We start from the raw sequence: 26,104 nt of genomic DNA, 5'->3' as shown, positions 1-26,104 counted from the left end.
CCCGTAGGTGACTTATAGCTTGCCTCTGAGACTGAGCAGTCAGCAAATAACAGGTATTGGACATCCACCATGGGCAGTGCTGGGTGCTGCGTGGGTAGGGAACTGATACCCAAAGAAAGAGAAGATGGTGAAGGTCCTGCCAGAAGAGCACAACATAGCAGGTGGTGGCAAGGGCCACCGGTGCTGGGCTAAAGGCTCCTTCCACCGCCCACAAGCTCCGTACCCAGCAGCTGCTTTATCTGGGGCAATGGAAAGCATTCTTGTTTTGTTTTGAATTTAGATAGAGTGGGTTTAATTCCTGTGTCTTTTACTTTCTAGCTATGTGACATTGGGCATATCCTGTCACTTCGCTAAGTCTCAGTTACCTCAGTTTGAGGAGTGGACATGATGTATACACATTGCTGGACACTTAGGATATGCTCGATGAATAACTATGAGGATGATTATGGTAATTAGCATTATTAAGAACTGCAAGAGTCCCATAGCAGAAAGAGTGCTTTTTGTCTAACGGCAAAAAGACCTGGACCTGGTTTTATTCCCAGCTCTGGCATAATGAGGTGTGTGACCTTAAGCAGTTCCTGCCTCTCTGGGCCGTTTGGTTGCCCCCACTTGTAAAATGATGGGGTTGGGCTTGACCGATTGTTCTCAAACTCTGCTGCACGGAGCTCTAGGTATTCACTGGATCTGTAATAAGAAAGGGGCACAGGAACAGGGCCTGGAAGGCCCCGCCCCCAGCTTCAGGCACACCGGGTCTTTTGTTATTTCATTCATGGGGTTGGGGTTTTCTGTAAGATGTTCTTTGTCTTTTAACTTCTATTGAATTTACTGAGGTGACATTGGTTAATACAATTATATAGGCTTCAAGTGTACAGTTCTATAATAGATCACCTGTATATTGTACTGTGTGTTCCCAGCCCCAAGTCAAGTCCCCTTCTGTCACCATTTACCCCTCTTTACCCTCTTCTACTTCTCCCACCCCCTTTCCCTCTAGTAATCACCATGCCGTTGTCTGTCTATGAGTTTCACCAAAAAACTCTGCATGAGACGTGATGCATGAGCACGTGTGTTGTGGTGATGAAGCTGCCAATCACCACTTGCCCATGGCTGCGGCCTTCTGAATCACATGAGTAGTTTCTGTGGGGGAACGTTCAAGCTTAACGCAAAATGTGATGCAGATTTGTTGTTCTACTTGCTCAGTCATTTTGAATGGGCTGCAGACTACACAGGCTCACTCAACGGCATCCACCACCCCCACTGACTAGTACAGTGAAGTCATCATTGCTCACACGTGCGCACTCCAGTCCACTCTCCTTGGCTGCCAGCTTACACTGATGTCGTGCAAACCATTCTCATTATGCATATTCCCAGAAGTGGAAGGGCTGGGTCATAAGTCAGTTCCATTTCTAATTTTTGAGGAAACTCCACATTGTTTTCCACAGTAGTTGCACCAATCTGCATTCCCACCAACAGTACAAGAGGGTCTCCTTTTCTCCACATTCTCAACACTTGTTTTTTCTTGATTTATTGATGATAGCCATTCTGATAGGTGTGAAGTGATACCTCATTGTTGTTTTAATGCATTTATCTGATGAACAGTGACGTTCAGCATATTTTCATATGTCTATTGACCACCTGTATTTTTTCTATGGAGAAATTTCTATTCAGGTCCTTCTCCCATTTCTTAGTTGGATTGGTGGTGGTGGTGGTGGTTGCTTTTTGGTGTTGAGTTGTATAAGTCATTTATAAATTTTGGATATTAACCCCTTATTAGATGTGACATTGGTGAATATGTTCTCCCATTCAGTGGGTTGTCTTTTCATTTTGTTGATAGTTTCCTTTGTTGTGCAAAAACTTTTTAGTTTGATGTAGTCCTGTTTGTTTAATTTTTCTTGTTTTTCTTGCCCAGGAAGACATGTCAGAAAAAATATTACTATGAAAAATGTCTGAGATTTTACTGCCTATGTTTTCTTCTAGGAGTTTTATGGTTTCAAGTCTTACATTTAAGTCTTTAATCCATTTTGTGTTTTTTGTGTGTGTATCATGTAAGAAAGTGATCTAGTTTTATTTTTTGCACATCTCTGTCCAATTTTCCCAACACCATTTATTGAATAGGTTGTCTTTACCCCATTGTATATTCTTGCCCCCTTTGTCAAATATTAATTTGGTGGGCTCTCTATTCTGTTCCATTGATTAATATGTCTATTTTTATGCCAGTAACATCCTGTTTGAATTATTATGGCCTTGTAGTATAGTTTTATTTCAGGTAGTGTGATTCCTCCAACTTTGTTCTTCTTTCTCAAGATTGATGTGGTTATATGGGGTCTTTTGTGGTTCCATATAAATTTTTGGATTATTTGTTCTAGTTCTGTGAAATATGCCATGGTATCTTGATAGAAATTGTGTTGAATCTACAGATTGTTTTGATTAGTATGGACATTTTAATGATGTTAATTCTTCCAATCCATGAATACATAATATGCTTCCACTTATTTGTGTCTTTTAGTTTCTGTCTTTGGTGTCTTATAATTTTCTGAGTACAGATCTTTTACCTCCTTGGTTAAATTTATTCTTAGGCATTTTATTTTTTTGATGCAATTGTAAATTTTTTGTTTGTTTGTTTTGTTTTTTTAGTTTCCCTTTCTGATAGTTCATTATTGGTGTATAAAAATGCAACTGATTTCTGGATATTTATTTTGTATCCTGCTACTTTACTGAATTCATTTATCAGTCTAGTAGTTTTTCGGTAGAATCTTTAGGGTTCTCTACATACAGTATCATGTCATCTGCAAATAATGACAGTTTCACTTCTTCCTTTCAGTTTGGATACCTTTTATTTCTTCTTGTCTGACTGCTGTGGCTAGAACTTCCAGTACTATGTTGAATAAGAGTGGTGAATGCAGACATCCCTGTCTTGTTCCTGATCTTAAGGGAAATGCTTTTAGTTTTTGCCCATTGAGTATGATGCTGGCAGTGGACTTGTCATAAATGGCCTTCATTATGTTGAGGTATGTTCCCTCTGTTCTCACTTTGCTGAGAATTTTTATCATAAATGGGAGCTAAATTTTGTCAGATGTTTTTTCTCTATCTATTAATATGATCATGTGATTTTTTTAATCCTTCATTTTATTTGTGTGGAATATTGAATTTATTGATTTATGGATATTGTACTAACCTTGCATCCCCAGAATAAATCCCACTTGATCATGACACATGATCTTTTTAATGTATTTCTGTATTCAGTTTGCTAATATCTTGTTGAGGATTTTAGCATCTATGTTCATCAGGGATACTGACCTATATATTTTTTTCTTTGTAGTATCTTTATCTGGCTTTATATTAGGATAACATTGGTCTCATAAAATGATCTTTGGAGTCTTCTCTTCTCTTGAAATTTTTTTGGAATAGTTTGGGAAGAGCAGGTGTTAGTTCCTCTTTAAATGTTTGGTAAAATGTACCTGGGAAACCATCCAGTCCAGGACTTTTGATCGTTGTGAATTTTTTTATTACTGCCTCAATTTTTCTTTTGATTACTGTCTCAATTTTACGAGTTGTAATCTGTCTATTCAAATTTTCTGATTCTTCCTGATTCTGTTTTGGAAGGTTGTGTGTTTCTAGGAATTTATCCATTTTGTCCAGATTGTTCAATTTGTTGGCATACGGGGTGGGGAGGGCAAAAAAACAGAATTTATTTATAAAAAATTGTGCATTTACTCTTACATGTTTAAACTTCATTCACCTTCAAAGTACTCTCCATTTGATGTAATGTACCCATCGAGACATTTTATCCACTGCTCAACACAGTTTTTGAACTCATCGATTTTGATGTCTTTTAGTGCTTCTGCCATTTTTTGTTTCACCTCTTCCACATTGGCAAAATGTTTCCCTTTGAGGACTTTTTTCATGGGGAAACAAAAAAAGTGACCCACGGCAAGGTTGGGTGAATAGGGAGGGTGGGGCACAGGGGTCATGCTGTTTTTGGTCAAAAACTGCTGAACATTCAGCACTGTGTGGGCAGGTGAGCTCGTAAATCACACATCATGAAATGGGCAAATGCATTGAAAAGTCTTCAAAGAAGTTCACTGAAGCTCTCACAACAATGCCAGCTGGTGCACTGATACAGATGTGCTCCTAGAACACTCGCCTAACAGGGGAAGCCTGTACCACAAGGGGCCTGCCCTCCAGAAGATAATTCGGTTTCGGGGGGAGTCTCACCTCATATAGTTCTTTGTAATGTTTTTCTTATGGTCCTTTGTGTTTCTGCAGTGTCAGTGTTACTTCTTCTCTTTCACTTCTGATTTTATTTATTTGGGTCTCTCTCTCTCTCTCTGTCTTTCTCTTGATGAGTCTGGTCAAAGGTTTGTTAATCTTGTTTATATTTTCAAAGAACCAGCTCTTGGCTTCATTGATCTTTTGTATGTTTTTAGACTCTATTTTATTTATTTCTGCTCCAGTCTTTATTATTTTCTTATTCACTTCAGGCTTTGTTGTTCTTTTTCTAGTACCTCTCAGTGTGAAGTCAGATTGTTTATTTGAGATTTATCTTGTTTCTTGAGATAGACTTCTAATGCTATGAATTTCCTTCTTAGGACTACTTTTTCTGTGTCCCATAAATTTTAGGTTGGGGGACTCTTATTTTCATTTGTTTCAAGGTATCTTTTGATTTCTTCTTTGATCTTCCTGTTTACCCATTCATTGTTGAGTAACATGTTCTTTAGCCCTCATGTCTTTGTGTGTTTTTCACTTTGTGTGTGTGTGATTGATTTCTAGTTTCATACCATTATGGTCAGAGAAGATGCTTGATATGATTGCAGTCTTCTTAAATTTACTGAGACTCCTTTCGTGTCCAAACATGTGGAGTCTATGCTAAAAATATTCCATGTGCACTTGAAAAGAATGTATATTCTGCTGCTTTAGGGGTGAAAAATGCTGTGAAGATATCAATTTAGCTGATGCAGTGTGTCATCTAAGGCTACTGTTTGCCTTGCTGATTTTCTGTCGGGAAGATCTATCCATCGATGTCAGTGGGGTGGTAAAACCCCTTCTAATACTGTATTACTGTTCACCTCTCTCTTTAAGTCCATCCAGATTTGCTCTCTATATTTAGGTGCTCCTATGTAGGGTGCATAAATGTTGACCAGGGTTCTATCCTCCATCGGATTGCTCCCTGTATCATTGTGTAGTGTCGTTCTTTGTCTCTTTTTATATCCTCTGTTTTAAAGTCTATTTTGTTTGATATAAGTATTGCTACCCCAGCTTTTGATTTTCATTTTGACTTACATGAAATATCTTTTTCCGTCCCTTTACTTTTAGTCTGTGTTTTCCATTCTGAGGTGTGTCTCTCGTAAACAGCATATATATGGGTTTGTGTTTTTTTTCTTATCCATTCATGAAAGATGTCCTTTGAAGAGAGGCTTCTGCTTGTTAAATTTTTTTTTTAAGGCTTGAAAACTTCTAGATCAGATAACTAACTTCCATTTATTCAGTGGTGCATAGCATAAGCTTTGAGGATTCACGCACCCAGATTTAAATGGTGACTCTGATGTTATTGTGGTTCATGGGGAAGCAGATAGTTTCCTGGGCCAGTCTCTAGCCATCTGCCAGCCACTCACCAGGGTTTCCTTTACCCCCATCTCTGCCACCAGGAGATGGGAAAGCTCTTTTTCATTTTTGCCAGTTTCATGGATATAAAGTCATATTTCATTATTACTTTAACTTGCATTTCTGTGCTTCTAGAGAATTTAAGCATATTTTCCTATATTCATTTGGTTGGACAATCAGATTTCTTTCATGAATTCTTATCCTTTGCTCATTTTTCTATTGTGTCCTTTGTATTTTTCTCGTTAATTTGTGAGAGCTCTTTAGTGTGGATGTTATCCTAATATAATGGAATTTTAACTTTTACTTGCATTATAGCTTTTTTCTAGAACTATCTTTTGTTCTTTTGTAATTTCATAACAATGATGCCTATTGCATGTCTTTTGAGAATTAAAACACCGAGTAGAATACCCAGTATATACTTCAATAAAGTATTTCCATTATGTACAAGCTTTGGTGTGGGTACAGGGTACTGGAGTTAGCTGAATGTGTGTGTGCAGAAATCCCGCTGGCCACAGCAAGTCACATGGTTGAGCTGAGTCAGAAAGGGAAAGTTCTGTGGTCATAATGTCAAGGACAAGGACATGGGGAGGAATGAGGAATTGGGGCCATCATTGCAGTGGGCCACAACGGTCAGGCACAGAGATCGAGATGTCAGGTTGTGGAACCAGGAAGACCTGGATTTCGGTGCCTCTCCCTGCCGGGATCTGCGCGCCTCCCCAGCTGCCCCCTTGGTGCCGAACCCAAAGCCAGTTTTCCACAAGGCGTTGTTCCCAGCGAGCTCAGGGCCAGGAATCTTTTCTCCATGTTGCCTTCCAGCTGCTAAAGCCCTCTGGCTCTTTTAAGAATATGTGCATTACAAGATCTTTGTTACATTTTCTGATTACGAGGGAACACAGCTCAGCACGCAGTGCTCCAGCAATGCAGATTTGGACCCCGCTCGGAGTGGGAACTTTCCACTGCGGACTGATCTCCCATTTTCTTATGTACTCATTTGAGATCTCTTTGTCAAGTATGGGGTCGTATTTGACGCAACAAATATATGGAGTACTCTGTCACTTAGCAACAACCACGTGGGGGTATTTTTCCACACAGGGTGTAATCAGTGGGTTGTATATCAAAATCATCTAGAAAGGAGAACACCAAAATGCAGATTCCTAGGCCTGGTTCCTAAAGAGTCAATTTTCAGAAGTTTGAAGACAGGTTCTGAAACTCGTGTCTTTAAGTAATTATAGAGCCACAGCATTTGTATTTTAACAGGGCCTCCTTGCCTGGTACTAATATTGGGTAATGATGGAAAAAGAAATACCCATGAAATGAATGATGCACACAGGGGGTCCAGGCCCTGTGACACGCAGCAGGACACGCAGCCAGCCGCGGTCAAGTCATATCCCCCGAGGAGGCCTGCCTCGCGCAGGGAAAGGGTCCTGCCTTGGCTTGAAGCCACAGTTTCTTTGACATCTGCCCAAGTATGGGTTCTAAGTAACTGCAGTTCGGGTGTCCTTGGGCAAGTGACCGCCTCTCTGAGCCTCAGTCCACTCATCTGTAACATGGGAATCGTCCCATCCACATGGCAGGGCTGGTGAAAGAAGCAATGAGTTCATACACGTAAAGCTCACTCCAGGCTTGGGCTCGCAGTAGGTCGTTCATAAACATAGCCGCCCTCCCCCACGGCAATGAGGAGAGCAGGGACTCGCTGGGTGGTTTGGGGGAAAGCCAGAGGCCCCAAAGAGAGCAGCAGCCACACCAGGTGTCTTGATGAATTAATTATGGAAAATTAGGGCAAGGCAGGTTTCTGCCTCCAGGAATCTCATATTAAGGTCTGGATGACACTGTGGGATTTTAATCATTCTCTAGGGGCTGGTGACAGGTCCTTCCTGCTGGGACACATGATAAGTAGGGGAACCAATCAGAATATGTAAATCCAGCCTGGGGACTGGCTAGGGGCACCTTCAGAGAGAGACAAGGCCTTTTCTGGATGTTTGCTGGCTGGGGACTCTTACTCAGGCAGAACCTGAGGGGACAGTCCTAACTCCTGACTTCCGAGTTATAGGTCACAGACGGATGCAAAAACGGCCAGAGTTCTCTGCCCTGCTGTCTCTCCACTCCTTTCCAATGTGCCTTTGCAGCTGCTCCCGTTAAGACAGTCAGTGGAGGCTGCTTGGGGTGGTAAATATGCAATACAGTGTACAGATGACGTATTGTAGAATTGTGCACATGAAACCTATATGATTTAGTTTACAGGTTTCACCCCAATAAATTCAATAAAAAGAAAAAAAAGAAGTAGAGTCTGTTCCCCTAATGCCCTTGAGTCTGGGCTGGCCCTGTCACTTGTTTTGGCCCACAGACTATGGTACAAGCACCTGTGACGGTTGCCAGCCGATGGGTCAAGAGGAATAGAATGCTTCTGCCCTGTTCTGGAATCCTGCCCAGCTACGGTGGAAACCAGCCCAAGCCAGTCTGCCAGACCAGGAGAGCCCTCCTGGAGGAGAGCCATCATGTCCGCCAAGGCCACCCTAGGGTCATCTACAGCCAGGTGGCTCGCAAATAAGTGAGAGAGCTCCGTTCAGCCCGGACAGCGGTGCCACTTCCCTGACGCCGGCTGTGCTCAGACAGCAAGCGAGCCCAGTGAGGCCATGCGTAGCCCCGGCCAACCTGCAGACAGTGAGCGAAATAACTGCTTATGGTTTTAAGGTGAGTTTTGGGGTGGTTTGTTAGGCAGCAACAACTGGCTGATACGGTGTGCATGTGATGATAAGGACACGAAAATAATAAAATTGTAGTAACAGTAAGAGCTATCATTTACTATTTCAGGGACTGTGCAAGCAATTGCATATAATTCTTCAATTCTCACAGTGACTCTGCAAGATAAGTATTACCATTTTTCATTTTACAGAGGAGGAAACCGAGGTTCAGGAAGGTTTATCTTAATTGTCTACTCTCAGTTGCTTTCAAGTGGAGAAACTAGGACTGGAGCTCAGGTCTGTCTGACTCCAGAGCTTGTGCCTCGTAAGGCTGCTTACTAATCTGTAAAGAAGCTGTTCGCAGGGAGAGGCCGTGTTCCCCAGCCTGGCATGGCAGGCCTCCATGGCCTGCTCCGTCTCCCCTTTTGATCCTTCTCCCAAAGCATCTATGTCTTTTCCCAAGGAGTTCCCTCGACCTGGGTTGACCTTCCCCTCTTCTTCACCTAGAAAACTTGTAGTCACGAGTTTTCTTCAAGACCCAGCTCAGTTTCACCCCTATCAGTTCTTAGCAGCAAGAAATAGAAAGTTCTTTGTCACATTGACACAACCCATGATGCAATTTAATTTGATATCCCACATGAATGGAGCTTCAGACGTGAGGAAGGAGAGAGAGTCTTGGCTTGATGGAGGCTGCAGTTCCATGGCGTCTCTTCCATTTCTCTGTTCCGTGAATTTTACCCCATGCGGGTTGCAAGGTGCCTGCAGAAGACTTAGGATCACATCCAGACCCAGGCACATCCAGAGAAACCAGAGATGTTTTTTTTCCCCTTGTGTCTCATTTTGAGAACCAAGGAGACCTTTCCCTGTACCCTCTGGGCAGACTTCCCCTCCTGCCTCCTCAGCCAGGGTTAGGTCATGTGCGCTTCCCTGAGCCAGTCGCTCGCAGGAAGAGAATTGCATCATAAGCACTGGTTTTGACACTTCCAGTCATCTCTGTTGGAGAGGATGTGGGCAAACCAACCCCCAAGGCCATAATCCACCTCCCCTGGGGAGCCACCTCTGACTGGCCAGGCTGGATCAGGTGCCTCCCCTGGGTTCTCACACCCTGCAGCGCCTGCACAGTATAACACAGCCTGGGCATGGCAGCTCAGCCCCCAGCATAGCTCTGATCACCATGTGTCATTGACCACTCAGCATCACCACATTAATGGCCCTGAACAGCCAATGATGGTGGGGGTGCCGCGGCTCCCAAGGGTCTGACCAGGCGTTAGTGGATCCTCACAGCGATCTCAAGATGTGCCTCATTTTATAGACGACTCTTGGAGAAGGGAATGGGCATGCCAAGGGGACTGAATCCTGAGTCTGCTTTGATCTCACACTCATGCTCTCTGCTTCGTACAAAAGCCGATGGGTTTCCAACTCTGTCGCCATCTGGGTGGCTGTCTTTGGGACAACGAATAACTATTGACCATCACCTCTATTGGGGTTTATGGAAGAAACATTTTTTTCTCCCTCATAATAAGAAAGACCTTTTGTTAAATATATGGTGTTTGGTACTATTATCCAGCAAATATTTACTCTCCCCTCCGTGGCCAGTGAGGAGAGTATATTTCCTCAGCCTGTGGGTATTGGGCTTGACCACGTGAATTTATTTGGCCAATGGAATGTGGGCATAAGTGATGATCTGCCAGCTCCAGGCAATGACCTTCAGGCATGGCTAGTCTCTTCCAGTTCTTGCTCTCCCCAGAGAACAGCATGCCCAGGTAGGAGCTGGTCCTTTGCCCTGACCCCAAATGGGAAGGCACATGGGCCATCCCAATGCTGACGCAGCTAACCTTCAGACATGTAACTGAGAAATAACTTCGTTGGAGCACCTGAGGGTGAGGGTGTTTGTCACACAGCTTTATCATAGCGAAAGCTGACTAACACAAACACTCTGTTCCTAGATGGTGCAAAGTATTTTCCATGCATCAGCTCTTTCAATTCCCCAACTACCTCTGAGGGAAGTGCTATTAAATCATTTGCTGATCTACAAGTCCTTTTGCCCATCCCAGCGCTAGAAGAGCCGAGCACACTGCCTGGCACATAGTATATGCACAACAAATATTTTTAGGTGAATAACCGTATGTTGCTGTATATAATGTGCACCCGCATTCCTGTGCACATTATACATGGGATTGTCATACCCATAGTATGTAATCATTATACCCATGTATAATGCACATCTTTATTTTTCCCTCAAAAATTTGGGCAAAAAAGGTGTGCATTTTACACAGCAAAATAAGTAATAAAGTGAAAGTAGGAATCATGTGGCACTTATCTGCTTTGTGACCAACATCTGAGTAGTAATAATGAACTACTCTGTGCCAGGCACTGTTAGGATTTAGTTGATTAAATGTTAAATTATTTGAACAAATGTTTATTGAACATCTAACTCGCTCAAGGCATTGTCCTAGGCCCTGGAAATACAGCAATGAAAAAAAGTAGACAAAACCCAGACCCTCTTGGAGCTCAAATTCTACTGGGAAGAGAAGGTAAACAAAATGTAAAAATCCATGATATAAAATATTCTTAATAAATGTTATGAAAAAATAAATGAAAGCCAGGAAAGGAGATGGAGCATGCCAAGGGGCAGGGTTGCAATTTCCACCAAAAGGAGGAGGAACAGTCTCTTGGAGGAGGTGGCATGTGGACAAAAACTTGAGAAAAGTGTGCGTGAGCGTCAGGTGAACATCGAGGGGAAGATTGTCCAGCGGGAATAATAAATATTAATCCGTTGTACGGTTGAAGAAAGGGGCTCAGAGGGATTCATTTGCTTGCCCTTGGTCAGCTGGCAGGTGGCAGAGCTGAGACTTGGACCCAGAGAGCCTGACCCCAGTGCACGCGCCCTCGCATACTTCGTGGGTGGTCTTAACAGGGCTGCCCAGACTCAGCAGTCAGCCTTGGGAACCCGCAGACTGATCCCAGGGCCCACCGCGTGGACCCTAAGCTGAACTGTCATCCCATTTCAGCTGATGACAGTGGGAAACCACTTTGGTTCCTAATGGATTCAGCAGTCTCCAAATGCTCCATTGTATTAGCTGTGGAAATGGGCTTTATCTCGTCGCTCAATGAAATGAGCAGGCAACCAACCTCCCTAAGCCAAAGGTGATCTAAAAACGTTGGGACAGCCAGCCTCGGATGAGGCCTTTGCACACAGCCTCTTTGATTTGATTAGGGAGGTCTGTGGCCCTCCCCGGGAGCCCTGGGTTCCCGCTGTGGTCAGTGGGAAGAGACAAGCTCCCCAGGCTGAGCAGTCAGCGTCACCAGCTGCTAGCCCCCTCCTGCTGGTGCCTGGGAGCAGGGTTGACCTGGAGAGAGGAGACAGGGTCCAGACACTATGTGCCAGCTGCCAGTGGGCAGAGGCAGAGAACAGGGCTCCAGACCTTTTTTGGAGATGTTCGTCCTGCTTCCTGCTTGAGTGTTCTGAAAGATTCCCTTCACATCCTCCATTCCTCCCGTTTCTCCTCTTCATTTTTCTTTCCCAGCTTGACTTGTGCTTCACCAAGCATCCGTAAGTGCAGAGGTCTTAGTCTAGCAAGGTAACATATAGGCCGGATTTTGTAGACTTGGTGCAAAAAAAAAATTTTTTTAACACAAAGTATAAAAAAAATCTCAATAAGATGTATAAAAATATATATAAAGATTTTATTTATTTATTTTTAGAGAGCGGGGGAAAGGAGGAAGAAAGAGATGGAGAGAAACATTGATGTGTGAGAGAGACATCAAGCAGTTGCCCCTCACACACCCCCAACCCAGGCACGTGCCCTGACCGGGAATTGAACCGGCGACCTTTCGCTTTGCGGAATGATGCCCAACCCATTGAGCCACACTGGTCAGGGCTCAATAATATTTTATATTAAAATGATAAATATCTTTGAGAGGTTGGGTTCAATAAAATATTTGAAGTATTATAATATCTCACCTGTTTCCTCTTCCTTAATGTGGCTACTGGAGAAAATTTCAAATTGCTTGTGGCCTGCGTTTGTGGCTGGTGTCGTGTGTCTGTTGGAGAGCACTGGCCTAGCACCTCTTTTTCGTCCCCCCCACATTTATTAGTTCAGGTATTTTTCTCACAGACACCTCCCGGGATCACTGTATCAGGCTGAAGTTTGGGCACTCAATGAATTGAAAAGGACTGTTTGTGCCAGGCACAAACATGCTGCGTCCAGCTCAGTGCTGTGCGGTTGGCTTAGACCAGGGTTCTCCGCGGCGGCACTGTGGGCATTTTGTAGTGGATAATTCTGGAGGTGGGGCTGGGTGGAGGGGATGTTAATGCCCCCACCATCGCCCCTGTTATGACAACCAAGAACGTCTCCAGATATTGCCAAATATTGCCTAGGGGCAAAGTCCACCTGGCGGGGCACTGGCAGCCCCTACCACGGAGAGTCTGAGGGTCTGCCCCATGTACCACAAATGCAGTCCGAATGGGGAACAGCTCTGCCCCGCAGCGAGGCCCTGGGCATGGGTGGGTCCCTTGACCCAGCAAGAGAATGTGCCCCAGAACCGCTCAAACTACACTTACATTGCAGGCCCTGGGGCTCACCGCCGACTTTCCGTCCTGCCAGAAGGGGTTTGCACGGAGAAGAGGAAGGCCACGGGGAAGGCTGCAGCCTCAAAGGAGGGTGTGGAGGTGCCTCGGTTGGTTATTCTTAGCCGTGAGCTCAGGGAGGAAACTCACTCTGGGCTGCCAGGCTGCACAGCGCCTTCCAGAGGGAGCGGCCAGACCACGGTCCTTCCTGGCCTGCCAAGTTTGGTCGGAAATTCTTCACACCCCAGGCAGTGGAGAATTTGGGGAATGCAGGATGGGCCTTCGGGGACCCTTGGCTAAAATGTCTCAGCTCTTGTGTCAGAGCGGCGGCCAGGCACAAAGGGGGCCGTTCACACAGACACGCCTGGCCCGCAGGGCCCTGGAGTCTGGCTGCCGTTTTCCGCCCCTGCCCAATGCTTTGAGTCACGCCGGGACCCGCAGCAGGTCACGGGGAGCTTGAGAGTGTACGCGTCCTCCAAACCGAGGCGGGAGGCAGGCGAGACATTTGCTGAAGCTCCCGTTTTTGAAGGCTCAGGAAGAGCTGGATCCAATTGAGATTTGGACTTTGGGCCCGAGCTGCTGCTGCCTCCCACGACTGAACAAAGGCTCCTCTGTAGGGTGACAGAGTGGACAAGGACATAGGCCCTGGACTTGGACGCCTGGGTCCAAATCCCAGCTCTGTCACTCACAAGCTTTGTGGCCCTGGACAGGTTATTTCACATTGCTGTCCCTTTGTTTTCTCAACTGGTGATAGTCCCTACATGAGGGGGTTGCTATAAGGGTTAATACAGTGCTTAGAACAGGGCCTGCCCTACAGGACACACTCAATAAATAGTAACCCATGAGCCTGGCAAATAGAATATATTCCTTAAATAAATAGTAACCATCACGGATCCTGGCTGCTTTTCCTTTCGTCCACCCAGTCCTTGGCGGAGCGTTTAGAATACCAGGTCTGAAGGGAGACAGGTCTGGCCTGGAATCTCCGAGCTCCTCATCTGCCACATGGCCTATGACTCAGGTCGTAGCAAATGAATCGGCAAGGGACTCACGTGTAAAAGGGGAGTAAGTGTAGCCGCCACATCATAGAGTTGTAGCGAGGGTTGAGTGACTAGAAACGGCTTAGCAAGGGGCCTCGCACTCAGTGAGCACAACTTTTTATTTTTATTATTGTTTGTTATTTATTTTTGTTAGCATTACTCATCAGTCTTTGGACATCAGCACTAGGCAGGAATTGAATGTGCTATTAATCCTTAATAATTCTAAGGAATTATCCCTCAGGAAAGTGGAGTTTGTTTCTAGAAGAAAGAGGAGAGTGGGAAGGCAGAAATAACGATGTCCACTCCAACTCCTGCATTGGCAGGTACAGTGGAGGGGCGCGTTGGTACTTAAAGCAGACACGTGAGCAATGGCAGGAAGCAGGGCTCACGCCATTCCTTCCGCCTCTGAGACTTCGCTGGCCCGTGCGGGAGACCAGGGCTGGGTGGTAGATTGAAGAGGCCACACGTTCTGCAGAAGGGCACTGGCTCTTTCTCCTCCTGTGAATCTGGGTGGGCCTTGGGGACTTGCTCAACCAATAGAATGTGGCAGAAGTACTGTCCTAGGATGCCCAATGCTGGGTCACAAGAAACCTGGTGCAGTAGTCACTGGAACAAGTAGCATCTCGAGCTGGGCTGCAGACCACTTTTTATGAGGCCATCCAGGGACATGGGTGCATATGGATTAAACAAATTTGGGGAACCGCTTAGGAAACCTGCCTCCCCACCTCACGCAAAAGAGAGTTCCCTATGCACTTTTGCATTTGAAGGCTCTGGGAAGGCCTGCATTAAGGAATCTTTTCATCTCTGTTTGACACAGAGTTATCTTGTAACACCTACTAGTGTGTTTCCTTGGAATATACTAGCACTTTTGACCCATGAATTAAAGATCTTTGGGGCAGAGGAGTTTCACAGCTTGGAGAAAAAGCCTTTGTCTCTCTTCCTACCACCCAACCCCACATATGCCCTCCCCTATCTGTGAGGGGAGGGGCCAGCCATTACAAACCATCTTCCACACCCGGGCCTGCTAAATAGAAAAGAATGGCAACTTTAAAGAGAAGCCTTGCTGTAGGCATTTTCAAATTACCTATACTCTCAGGAGAAATGAACTAGGGGTAAGGCCCAGAAATTGGGGGAATGCAATGCATAATAACGACCATTCAAAAAAAAAAAAAAACCAACAGAGGAAAATAATTTGGAGGATTATTGAGTGCCAGAACCCCAAAGCTATAAACAGGATGTTTGAAATGATTTCAAGCATAAAGGTCACAATCTGCAATTTAAATGGAGAGTTTGTTGCCTTTTTTCTTGGTTATGGTTGGGTACCACCAATTAGTTGTGTGCGTGTGTGTTTGTATTTGGTTTTTCAAAGAGCACATTGGGGATCTCCATCAGGCCAGGCTGGTCTGACAGCCTCCAAACCCACGCTGGGGTGGGCCGCTCCTTTTACAGCATCTGAACAGGCAGAACTCTATGCTACACAGTGAGGCCTTCTTCCTCTTTCTGGAAAAATAAAAGTATAATGCAGCACAAACGCTTGATCACTCCAACCCTCTGCAGTGGTTTTACCCCGAATAAATAAATCATTGAAAAGTCCTCCCTAGGGTGGGATTGCCGCCAAGCCCCCAACATTGGCCTTACTAACACAAATCCTCCTCCAAGCCTTTGCTCCACGGACGGGCGCCAGTTCCACCTTCTGTGGCTCAGGGAGAGGTCAGTGTGAGCTAGCAGCCCATCCACCGCAACATTGGGACCCTCTCTGCCGCCCCTGGGAGGGTGGCGCTGACAGAGGTGGGCAGACGGGACTAAACTGGGAGTGGCTATGAGGACAGGGTTTCTCAAACCGTAACGTGCGCATGAGCCACCTGGGCATCTTTGTTGAGAGTTTAGCGGCACGATTGCCCAGGGCCGCTGCCTAAGCACGCGGTTTGTGCGGCCATCTGCCTGCAGGGGCCTTGAACTGACTCGAGTTCGTTCAGTGAGCATGTGCTTTAGACAACAGTCTGCAGAGTCACCAGGAAATGTAAGTTCCTGACACGACTCCCCCAAAGGCCCCTGTGATACGCATGCTCCCTGCCTCCCAGGACCGTCAAGCTTTCCAAAACCCTGCTCTTTTTCGGTTTGAATTGACCAATCCAGCCTAGGAACCCCAAAGCACTCTGCCTACGGACTAATAATGGCACGTGCCCCTTGTCCTCTGTCTTGACCTCTCTCAGTGTGGCCCTCGGAATCAGCTGACACCTTCTTGGGGACTTGCGAGTAATAAAGCTCTCTACTTCCCTTGCAGGCCTTCCTTTAACTGTGTTTCAGCATTTATCCCCTGCCTCCACCTCTTCCAATTTAGAATGTGAATTTAACAAAGTCACAACAACCCTGTTGAATGCAGTAAGTCAGTGACGGAACATGAGGTTCTGCAACACTAATACCCCCCTGCCTGCCCACCCCCCAGCAGATGAGGCTGTGGCAGCTGGTCTGAGGAACAGCACCGGACTAGCAAGGCTCTGGACTGTTCTATCACTCCCCAATAGAAGGTCTTGTGCTGATGGCAGCACTCTGTGTCTCAGCTGCCCAATACGACAGCCACTGGCCATGGTGGCTATTGAGCACTTGAAATGTGGAAAGTGAGACTGAGGAACTGAATTTTAGATTTTACTTAATTTTAATTATTTTAAAATCAAACAGCCACATAGTAGCCACTGCCGGGGGCCTCACAGCCAGACCTCTCATTCTTGACTCCCCACCCCTTAGCAGAGTGCCTGGTTCATACCTGGTCCCTAACAAATATTTATTGCCCACATTATGACATAATACAATTGGAGGAGGAGTTTTAAAGCATGTTTGTTAGAACTCTATGGTTGTAAGGGACCAAAACCCACTTCAAACTTGAACCTACCAAAGACTTTATTGGCTCTTAAGACCCAATGGCATAAAGACCAGGGGCATAGCTGATCTTGGGGAGGGTTGTAGCCAGTAACTAATTCAACAACAGCCCTCTTCTATAGCCTTTTGTCTTATGTTGGCTCAGTCCCTCAACCTAGTCACGCCTACTGGATTTAAACCAATTATAGGTAGCTCTGGGCCTTCAAACCCAGAATCAGATTTCTTATCAACATCAGTCAAAAAAATTCCCAGGGAAGTTCTTTGATTGGCTAATTTTGGGTCATGTGCTAATTCCTGGACCAATCACTGTAGCAGGAGCAATGGATTCTACTGGCCCAGCTAGACCCAAGGATGCCCCTCCACATTTAGGGATGTCTTCCTCCAGACACGCAAGGTTCGAGTGAGAGGAAGCACTTCTCACAAAGATGGGGTATCTGCTTCTGGGCAAATAGAACAACAGATGTGGGGAGAAGGGTGGAGCGAGGGTTTCCAACTTCTGTAAATGCTTGTTGAGATGTATTCCTTTGAGCTAGACTGATTATTTCAAAAGGTATAATGAGAATATGAAGATTCCTTTGGCCAAACCGGTTTTCTTCTCCTTTCCCTGACTCTGCTACAAAAGTGAGGACATGTGGTTCTAGAAACCAAGATATCCCAGGGAAGGCACCATTTGATACTGAAAGCTGAGCAGGAGTTTGTTGGACTGGGAAGTGGAAGGAGGGGGTGAACATTCCAAGGAGGAGACATGGCGTAGGCAAAGGCAGGGTGCGGGCCGAACCCTGCCTGCTGGGGAGGAATGAAGTCTTCTCTGCAGGATGGGCAGGGGCAGTGGGCGAGGGAGCAGGGCGTGGACCCCGGGCCAGGCTGCAGGAGGCCTGGAGCGCTGAGTGAAGGAGCGTGGGCTCTCGGCTGTGGGCAACAGGAAGCCGTTGGAGGTCTCCAGCAGAGGCTGGTGCAGACGGAGCTGTGTGTGCTTTCAGATTGCTGTGCCTGAGTCGGGAGGATGGACAAGCCGGGGATGGGAGGCAGGGTGCCAAGGACGAGGCTGTCCCCATATGTCTTTAAGGAACTGCTGCTGCAGAGGTGGGCGGTAGAATGCCAAGCTCTGTTCTGGCTGCTGGTGTCTTTTCTCCTGTCTCAAGTTCAGGTCTTGATCACGTGGGATCATGGTCTCAGCGGGGCTGCTTACCAGCTCTGTGGCATTGGACAGGTTATCTTATTTCCCTGAGCCTCAGTGTCTCCATCTGGAAAATGGGGGCAGGAATACCTGCCATCCATGGCAGCTGTGAGATTTGGCGAGGCTAACATGGATGCGACGGCCCCAGACCAGCACATAGTGGGGGCCCGGGTCGGTGCCTGTTGTTATTAATGGGCTGCTGCTCCTGAGTGTGCTTGCAGGCAAGGAGTGTGAAGACATGAAGGGAAAAATGACATTCAAATTACAGAAGCTTCTGGGAGAGGCTCGGTAACCAGGTCAGGCTGACGTCTCCTTAACACCAAGGTAAAAATCCTGCAGCCCGTGAGCCCGTGGCTCTCTCTTCTCCCAGGAGACACGTGTGTCTAAATTGGAATGTGTCAGAGGAGGCTGGTTTCCCAGCGCGTTTCCCCGAAGGCTAGGCTGGAGTCTCCGGGGAGAACAGAGGGCATCATGCTGCAGTTCAGACAGCACCATAGAGTGACCTGTTTGGCAGCCCCGACAGCCACATGTCCCCATGGAAAAACCCTAGTGTGGAGCCAGGACGAACTAGCATGAAACTGCAAGTTTGCAAGTGCAGGCAGGATGCTTCCCCTCGGCGGGCCTCAGTTTCTCCATTCAGAGGATGGGTGCATTATTGTCCACATGGGCCTGCTGCAGGGATTAAATCAATTAATGCATGCGGCATGTGGTCCCATGGCTGTGTCTCCAGTTCGGCATCAGGAGTGCGCATTTATTGGTCCCTATGATGTGTAAGCCTCTGGCTAAGTGCTAACAATACACAGACAAGTAAGACGTGGATCCTGGTTTTAAGGGCAGGCTTGGGGTACAGAAAACTGAACACTCCACAGGTGACATGAGATGGTTTCTGCTCAGTACAGGTCCTTCCCATTAGCAGGTGTTCTGGAGTGTGTGGAATATGATTTTTCCATGGAGGAAATGATATACTCTGAGATAGTATTCCTGTTTTGTGGGCGCTGGGGCCCTACAGTTTATGTAAATCATCACGATCACTGAAAGTAACTATTTATATGTAAATCTACTGAGGTAATAGTAATGATACAAGTGCTGTGATAGCAGTATCTCATTGGGATTTAAAACAGACAAATATCTAATGGTCTGGATAGTGTCCCCGTTCTACAGATGAGTTAACAAAAGCTCAAACAGGTAGATGACTCGCCTAAGGTCACACAGATCGAAGAGCAGAGTCTAAGGCTTACACTTAAACCCAAACCCAACCTCTAATCCCTCCCCCTTGCCACTAGAATACACTGCACGGAACATGCTCAGGAAACGTATGGCTATCGACAAACATGGAGGAGCTGGTCAGGAGGGTTTGTCAGTCCACATATGTTACATGAACATCTACGACATTCCAGACCTGCTCTCTGCACGGGCTGATTCCCCCGCTGTGCAGCTTATGGAGGGGAAGATAGCCAAGCAATAATAGTTACAATGCTCTTAAGAGTCACTGCTCCCCTGCTCCCAACCAATGTACTAAATAAACTGAGGCCTTCTGTCAAATATGCTGACTGATCCCGCGATCTACTAAAGACTAGCAGCCTGGGCCATCCCTGCCCAACCTGGGACCCCAGCAAAGGACAGCCTTTGCTCTGGGGCTCCTGTGCGGCTGGCCGAGCCTTCCTCTGAGCTGAGCTGCACTCGGAGGCTCTCCCTGCCCAGGCTTCCTTCCCCTTCTCCTCTCTCAGGTGTCAGGCCCGTGTCCCAGTCTAAAGGCTCTGCCTACTCAACCCTGCTCCCTCTCTCTCTGGTGTTCACACTTGGGTGATGCATTGAGCCCCTCCGTGCCTCAGTTTCATCCCTTAAAAAATGGGAGTAATACTAAGGCTATCCCCTCTTTGCTAGGGCTGCTGTATTAAAAGAGCTCCTCGCTCAATGGCTCCGACTGTGTCCTGAGGCCAAGGGAGAGCTTAGTGCAAAACAAGGGGGGAGACCTGCCCTCAGCTCCTGGGCATCCGGAGCTGTCTTACCTTTCTGTGGCCCCTGCAGACTCTCTGAGAGCTCCCACAGCTCCTCTTGCAGAAATTAGACCCGAGGGTGGCACAGGCCTCTCTGCTCTCTGCCCACAAGTACGGCCCCAGGGGAAGGGTCCACCTCACGGGTGTTTTGGCCGGGAATGCGGTGTCACCATGGCAGGCTGACCATTATCTGGGTCATTTGATCCCAGGAAGCTGCCCAATCAGATAATTTGGGTGGTTTGCCTGTCTCCCAGGATCATGTGTCCTGAGTAATGGCCCTTATCTCCAGCTGGCCGGGTCCTGTGTAGACAATCCCCCTTTCAGTGAGCCTGAAACGAAAGCTGGTTTCAGCGCATATGTGCGAGGTCAAGGCTTGGGAGAGGAAGCTAATGTAGAGCCTACATTTACCCTCTTTATTACATGGCTTGATTCATTATGGTGCGTAGGCTTCGGTAACTAATAGAGGTTAAAATTACTGGAACTGGCTAATTTTCACATTAAAAAAACATTTGAATTGAAGTGTAATTCATGTCCATAAGAGTACAAATAATAAGTGTGCATGTAACCAGCACCCAGGTCAACAAAAGAGGCATTAGCAGCCCCACAAAGCCCCTCCAGGCCCCTCCAGCAGCAGCCTCCGACCGAAGCATACCCACTGTTCTGGCTTCTAACAGCATCTTCGGGTCTGGCTGCTGCTGCTGCTGCTTTTTTTTTCTACTAATCACCTGAGGACATTTTTTCATTGCATTTAGGGAGAGAGGAAGGGAGAGAGGAAGAGAAAGAGAAAAACATCGATGTGAGAGAGAAACATCGATTGGTTGCCTTCTGTATACACTCAGACCGGGGATCGTACGCACCCAGACTGGGGATCAAACCCACAACCTAGATACGTGCCCTGACCAGGAATCGAATCCACACCTTTCAGTTATGGGACAATGCTCCAACCAGCTGAGCCACAGCAGGGCTGGGTCTGGCTTCTTTTGTTCACAATATGCTTGTGACATTTATCCACACGGTCATGGAAGCAGTAGTTCTTTTGTTCCCATTGCTGGATAGTATTCTGTTGAATGCGACACTATTTATCTATTCTTCTGTTGATGGACAAATGAATTGCCTCGAGTTTTGGGACTATTACAAAGAGTGCATTGTACCATGTGTATTTTTGTGATCACAGATGCATATTTCTGTTAGGCATCAGATTTTTCACTACTTAAAAATATAAATTAGAAATGGATGAGCTTATAACATTATTTTCAGTCTGTTTGATGATGACATAAATGTGCTTTGGGATTCAGATATAAAGGGTGCAGCCACAGGAGAGTCGTCCTGCTGTCTTTGAGATCTGTGTCCCAACGTTAGCACATTCCCCATATGACCAGCACTGGCTCCCGGAAGAAGCGAGGGTTTCTGGGGGTTTCACGGGAAGAGCCCCGCAGCAGAGGGCCCTGCCCCGCCCTCCCCAGCGGGTGCCTCCACACACGCTGGCTCCTCCACCTTCACACCCCCCATGACCTCAAACCATTCCTATAGCCTCTCCAGCCTCAGGGGTTATATCTGTAAAGAAGGTTACATAGGGTGATCTTGGATGTTTCCCCTCTCAAATAATTTGAAATTGACTGTTGTCAATAATTAGTTATGAGAATAGCTATCATTTGTTGAGTGCTTACATTGCTTTAAATAATTATACACATTATCTTATTTCATTCTTCTAGGACTTCTAAATCCCATTGTAATGTTGAGAAAATTGAAGCTCAGAGACGTTAAATCCCTTCCTGAAGACACACAGCACATGTCAGAACGGGGGTAAGAATTCGGCCAGTTACACTCTAGACTTCACTATCAATTGCGGCCTCAGTTTGGGATTTTTTTCCTTTAATGAAATATTTCAGGAATACTAAAAAACTGCAGAGAACAACAGAATTTCTATGTATCCACCACATTGCCTTAGACGTGAAACATTAAACACAGTTAAAACTCTCCAGATGCCTCCCCAACCTGCTCCCTCCCCCAGAAAGAGTAACCTCTCTCTTGAATTAGGTGTCCGTCATTCCCACGTACACATCCATACTTTTACTGTACATGTGTGTACTCATAAAAATATACCGAATTGTTTTTCAGATTTTTGAACTTTATTCAGTGGTATTTTTCTGTGTATGTCCTTTTGCAACTAGCTTTTCCCCTCTGCCGCTCTAATTTTGAGCTTCATGCACAATGACAGAGTTCTAGTTCATGAATTTTCATTGCTGCCTAGTGCTCCCCTCTCAGAATATATCCGAACTGATCTATCTACTCTCTTGCTGATGGGCATTTAGACTCTCACTTTCTGCCATTAAAATGTGCTGCAGTGTACAATCTATGTACTGTGGCTTCTTTTACCAGAATTTTGACGGGTGGACTCTCCTCATCATACCAGGTTTTCTTTTAGTCTGTGTAACTGTGGTAATACTGGGCAGTTTTAGCTATTCAGCAATTTTTTGCTGAGCTCCTACGCCCGAGTCTGAACATTTGTGTTCCCCTAGTAGCCACATGTTGAACCCTAACCCAGGGGATGGTAATTGGAGGTAAGGCCTTTGGAAAGTGATTAGGCCATGAGGGGAGAGCCTGATGAACGGGATTCGGCCCTTACAAAGGGACCCCAGAGCCCCCTCTCCCCTTCCACCACGTGAGGGCCCAGCAAGAACAGGCCCTCTGTGAACCAGGGAGTGGGCCCTCGCTGGACACTGAACCTGCTGGGCCCTTAGCTTGGACTTCTAGCCTCCAGAGCTGCGAGAGAGACATTTCTGTTGTTTATAAGCCATTCCGTTCATGCTGTTTTTGTCATAGCAGCCCGAACAGACTAGGACAACCTTCTGCATGCCAAGAACCGCGTTGAGGGGTAGGCAGACAGAGTGGTTAAAAGGCACAGCTCTTGATGTCCAGGAGTTTGCATGGCAGTCCAAATCCTAGTCATGATCAGGAGGGACAGGGGTTGCTGAGTACGCACGGTCAGGCCCCAAGTGGGGGGCCCAGGGAGCAGAGAGATGCCTCGGAGGAAGCAAACATGCAGGTGGCAGTGGCCAGCTCCCCGGGCATGGCACTCAGCTGCGATTGCAACCGAAGGACCTCCTCCGTCACGCATGTGCATCTCAGACAATGTCACAGCGACCTTTGCGATTCCTTCTTCTCAACCTTAGTCGCTCTTCCACACATGAACAGTGATGTGTGAGTCAGTGTTTCGTGCCTGAAAAGAAATCTGTCGGCGGGCAGCCCACACATGCTGGAGTTCTGGATGCGCATAATACATTGCACGTTCAGCAGGCACTGTGGTAAACTGTCTGAGTGTGCCTGTCACCTACTCTTCCCTATGTTTTTAAAGATGAGGCCCAGCGAGGTTAACTGCTTTACCCAAGGCCACCCAGGTGGGAGGCGGCGGAGCCGGGGCTCCATCCCAGGTCTTGTCGACTCCCGAGTCCTTCATGTGAACCCTCTGAGCCCTGCCAGGGTTTGCCTGACATTTCCGGAGGCAAGTTCCCATCTTCCCATTTTAGAAAAATATCATCAGAAGGGAGTTACTTACTTCCCAGCACAACCCACTCACTACTCTAACATCAGGGACTCAAGGGAATTAGAACAAATCCTATTTTCAGACACTGTGGTTCAAACGACAGTGATGTATTGGTCAGTGACTTGTGTTATGAACGTGCTCAGAGGTGTTACTTGATCTTATGCTTGGAAACTCTTACATCACCCTGTTTTAATCTCTATGATTTATTTCAAAGATCGCTTTGTTTCTTCTCCTCTTTTCTTTGAGCCCTGCGATAGACTTTGGAATAGACTAGAAATAATAAAATTCTGAGATGAAATGGAAGGCATGGGGAGGGGATGAGGTTCCTCTCAGATGCCTAACACACAAATCACGCCTGGGATTAGCAGAGAGTGGCGCAAGCCCTTAGCCAAAGTTACGAGTTTGTCCAATGGTTGGGTCCAGAGGAAGGTGACCTCATCCTTTCCTGCCAAAGTTGACTGTGCGTGTGCGTGCGTGTGTGCGTGCATGCGTGCGTGCGTGTGTGTGTTTGTCAAAAATCCTGCAATTTCACTACTTACTTTTTATAGCCAATCACAACCTCTTCTTTTCAAAGCCCAGCAGTGGGGCTAAGCAATGTTTGTGGGGAACTCCAGCGACCCCAAGACTTAGGCAAGGAAAGAGAAAGGAGCAGGAGAGGAGGGAGAGAAACAATGGAAGAGAAAGGAGCAACTACAGAGTGCTTGGGACGCGCTGGGAACCCCTGTCTACTTCAACTGGTTCCATTCTCTTGTCAACATCGATTATAGGCAACCAAGGCCAGACACGTCATTCAACTCACCTCAGGACACAGCTGGTAACTGCGAGGTTAGCATGGCATGGTTTAACAAATGAAAATACAAGATGCCCACTTCAGTGTGAATTCCAGATAAACAATGAGAAAAAACTTAGCATAAGCATATCCCATGAAAAATTACAGACTTACACTACCAATTTAACCTAGCATCCTCTGCTTTACCAGGCAACCCTTGCTGAGGTGCAACCTCAGTTGTTTCTGTTTTTTGTTTTGGTTTGTTTTCAGTTATTTCTAAGACACCCCTTCACTATGAGATAGATGTAATATTGTAAAATATGATTTGTGATCCTCACCAGCCAGTATGATTGGAATGCAGGCCTCGTACTTTGCGTCTGTTATTTCACTCAAAGCCCTTTCTGACTCACACCATCCCATCAAGTAGGTACTATGATTGTTCCCATTTCATGGATGAGGAAACCGAGGCTCGGTGAGATTAAATAGACTAACCATGGTCCCACAGTCAGAAAATGACCAAGCTCGTGTTGGACCCCCTTTCGGTTTTGCTCAAGAATTCTCACTTAAAACACAGCTTCTTTGAAAGCTAAGATTTAACACATGTACAGAAAAGTTCAAACGACAGTGATGTATTGGTCAGTGACGTGTGTTATGAATGTGCTCAGAGGTACTCAATATGTAAAGTCACGGATCAATGACTTTTCACAAACACTTGCGCAGTTACCAGCCAGACCGAGAAAGAAAAGAAGGCCAGCAACCCCACGTGCTCCCTCCCAATGACCGCTCTTATCCGCGGCAAGGGTACCGCTGTTTTGGCTGCTGACATTGAAGCTGAGTTCTGCCTGCCTTCCAACGTTGTGCAAGTGAAAACGTGCAGCAGAGGCAAACCTGGCCCACCTCTTCACACAACCACCTCAAAACTACAACGAAAACAGAACAACCATCACTAAGAACCATCGGGAATCGAGTTGAATGGAAGTCTAACAACTACGGAATTAAAGAAATCACATTCATCCAGGCCGGTAGTAGGAAGGGTCCCATGGAACAGGCTGGTCCCCCATCCGCGTGTGGTGGATAAAAATTCAGGAGGGATATCTTGGGAGCAAGGAGTCCCAGTCCCCTATCAGGCCCCCCGGCCCAGGATTCCAGTGCCAGGAAGACAAGTCCCTACAACCTCTACCTGCAAAAACCAGCAGGTATTGAACCACAGAAGAAAGTTCTAGACCCCCAACTAGTTCCTCTGAAAGAACCCACACATGGACTCACCTACTCAGACTCATTCCCTCTGGGCTCCGGCGACAGGGTGGTGGCTTGAGGAGCACCAGTGGCATGCTGGGAGAAACTGAAGTGTCTGGCATCGAGGCGAGCAGAGGCCATTGTCCCTTTTCTAAACCCTCCCCCACAGAGCGGCAAGCTGGTGCCATATCTGAGAGTCCATCAGCTTAGCTGACGCTGTTTGACCCACCTTAGAGATCCTCAGAGACTTTGCTCCACCCAAGTTATGGGCCCACCCAACCTCCTTTCCCATGTGAATGGCTGGTGTTGGCTCTTGCTTCACAACTTCCTAAATCCTCTCAAATAAGCAACAGCTGGCCTCAGTGAGCCCCAGGCCTGGTATTAGCAGCAGCCAGCCTAGATTTGCAGCTTGGCTTCACCTGGGAAACTCCAAGCCCAGCACGAGCAGCAGCCACCTCTGATGGCTTTATAGCTCAGGCAGGGTGGTCCCGGGCAAAACACAGGTAACGGCAGGTCTTGGCCTGCACCACCCAGGAAACCCCAGGGCCAGCGTACCCAGTGGACAGCTACAGACCAAGTCAGAGCACCACTGCCCTGCCCCTGCACAGCTGATCCTCC

This window comes from Pteronotus mesoamericanus, unplaced genomic scaffold (assembly GCF_021234165.1).
Source record: "Pteronotus mesoamericanus isolate MK-2021 breed Mesoamerican mustached bat unplaced genomic scaffold, CSHL_Meso_final scaffold_507, whole genome shotgun sequence".
NCBI lineage: Eukaryota > Metazoa > Chordata > Mammalia > Chiroptera > Mormoopidae > Pteronotus > Pteronotus mesoamericanus.
The sequence above is the reverse complement of the archived record's forward strand: the minus strand, read 5'-3'. Positions refer to the sequence as shown.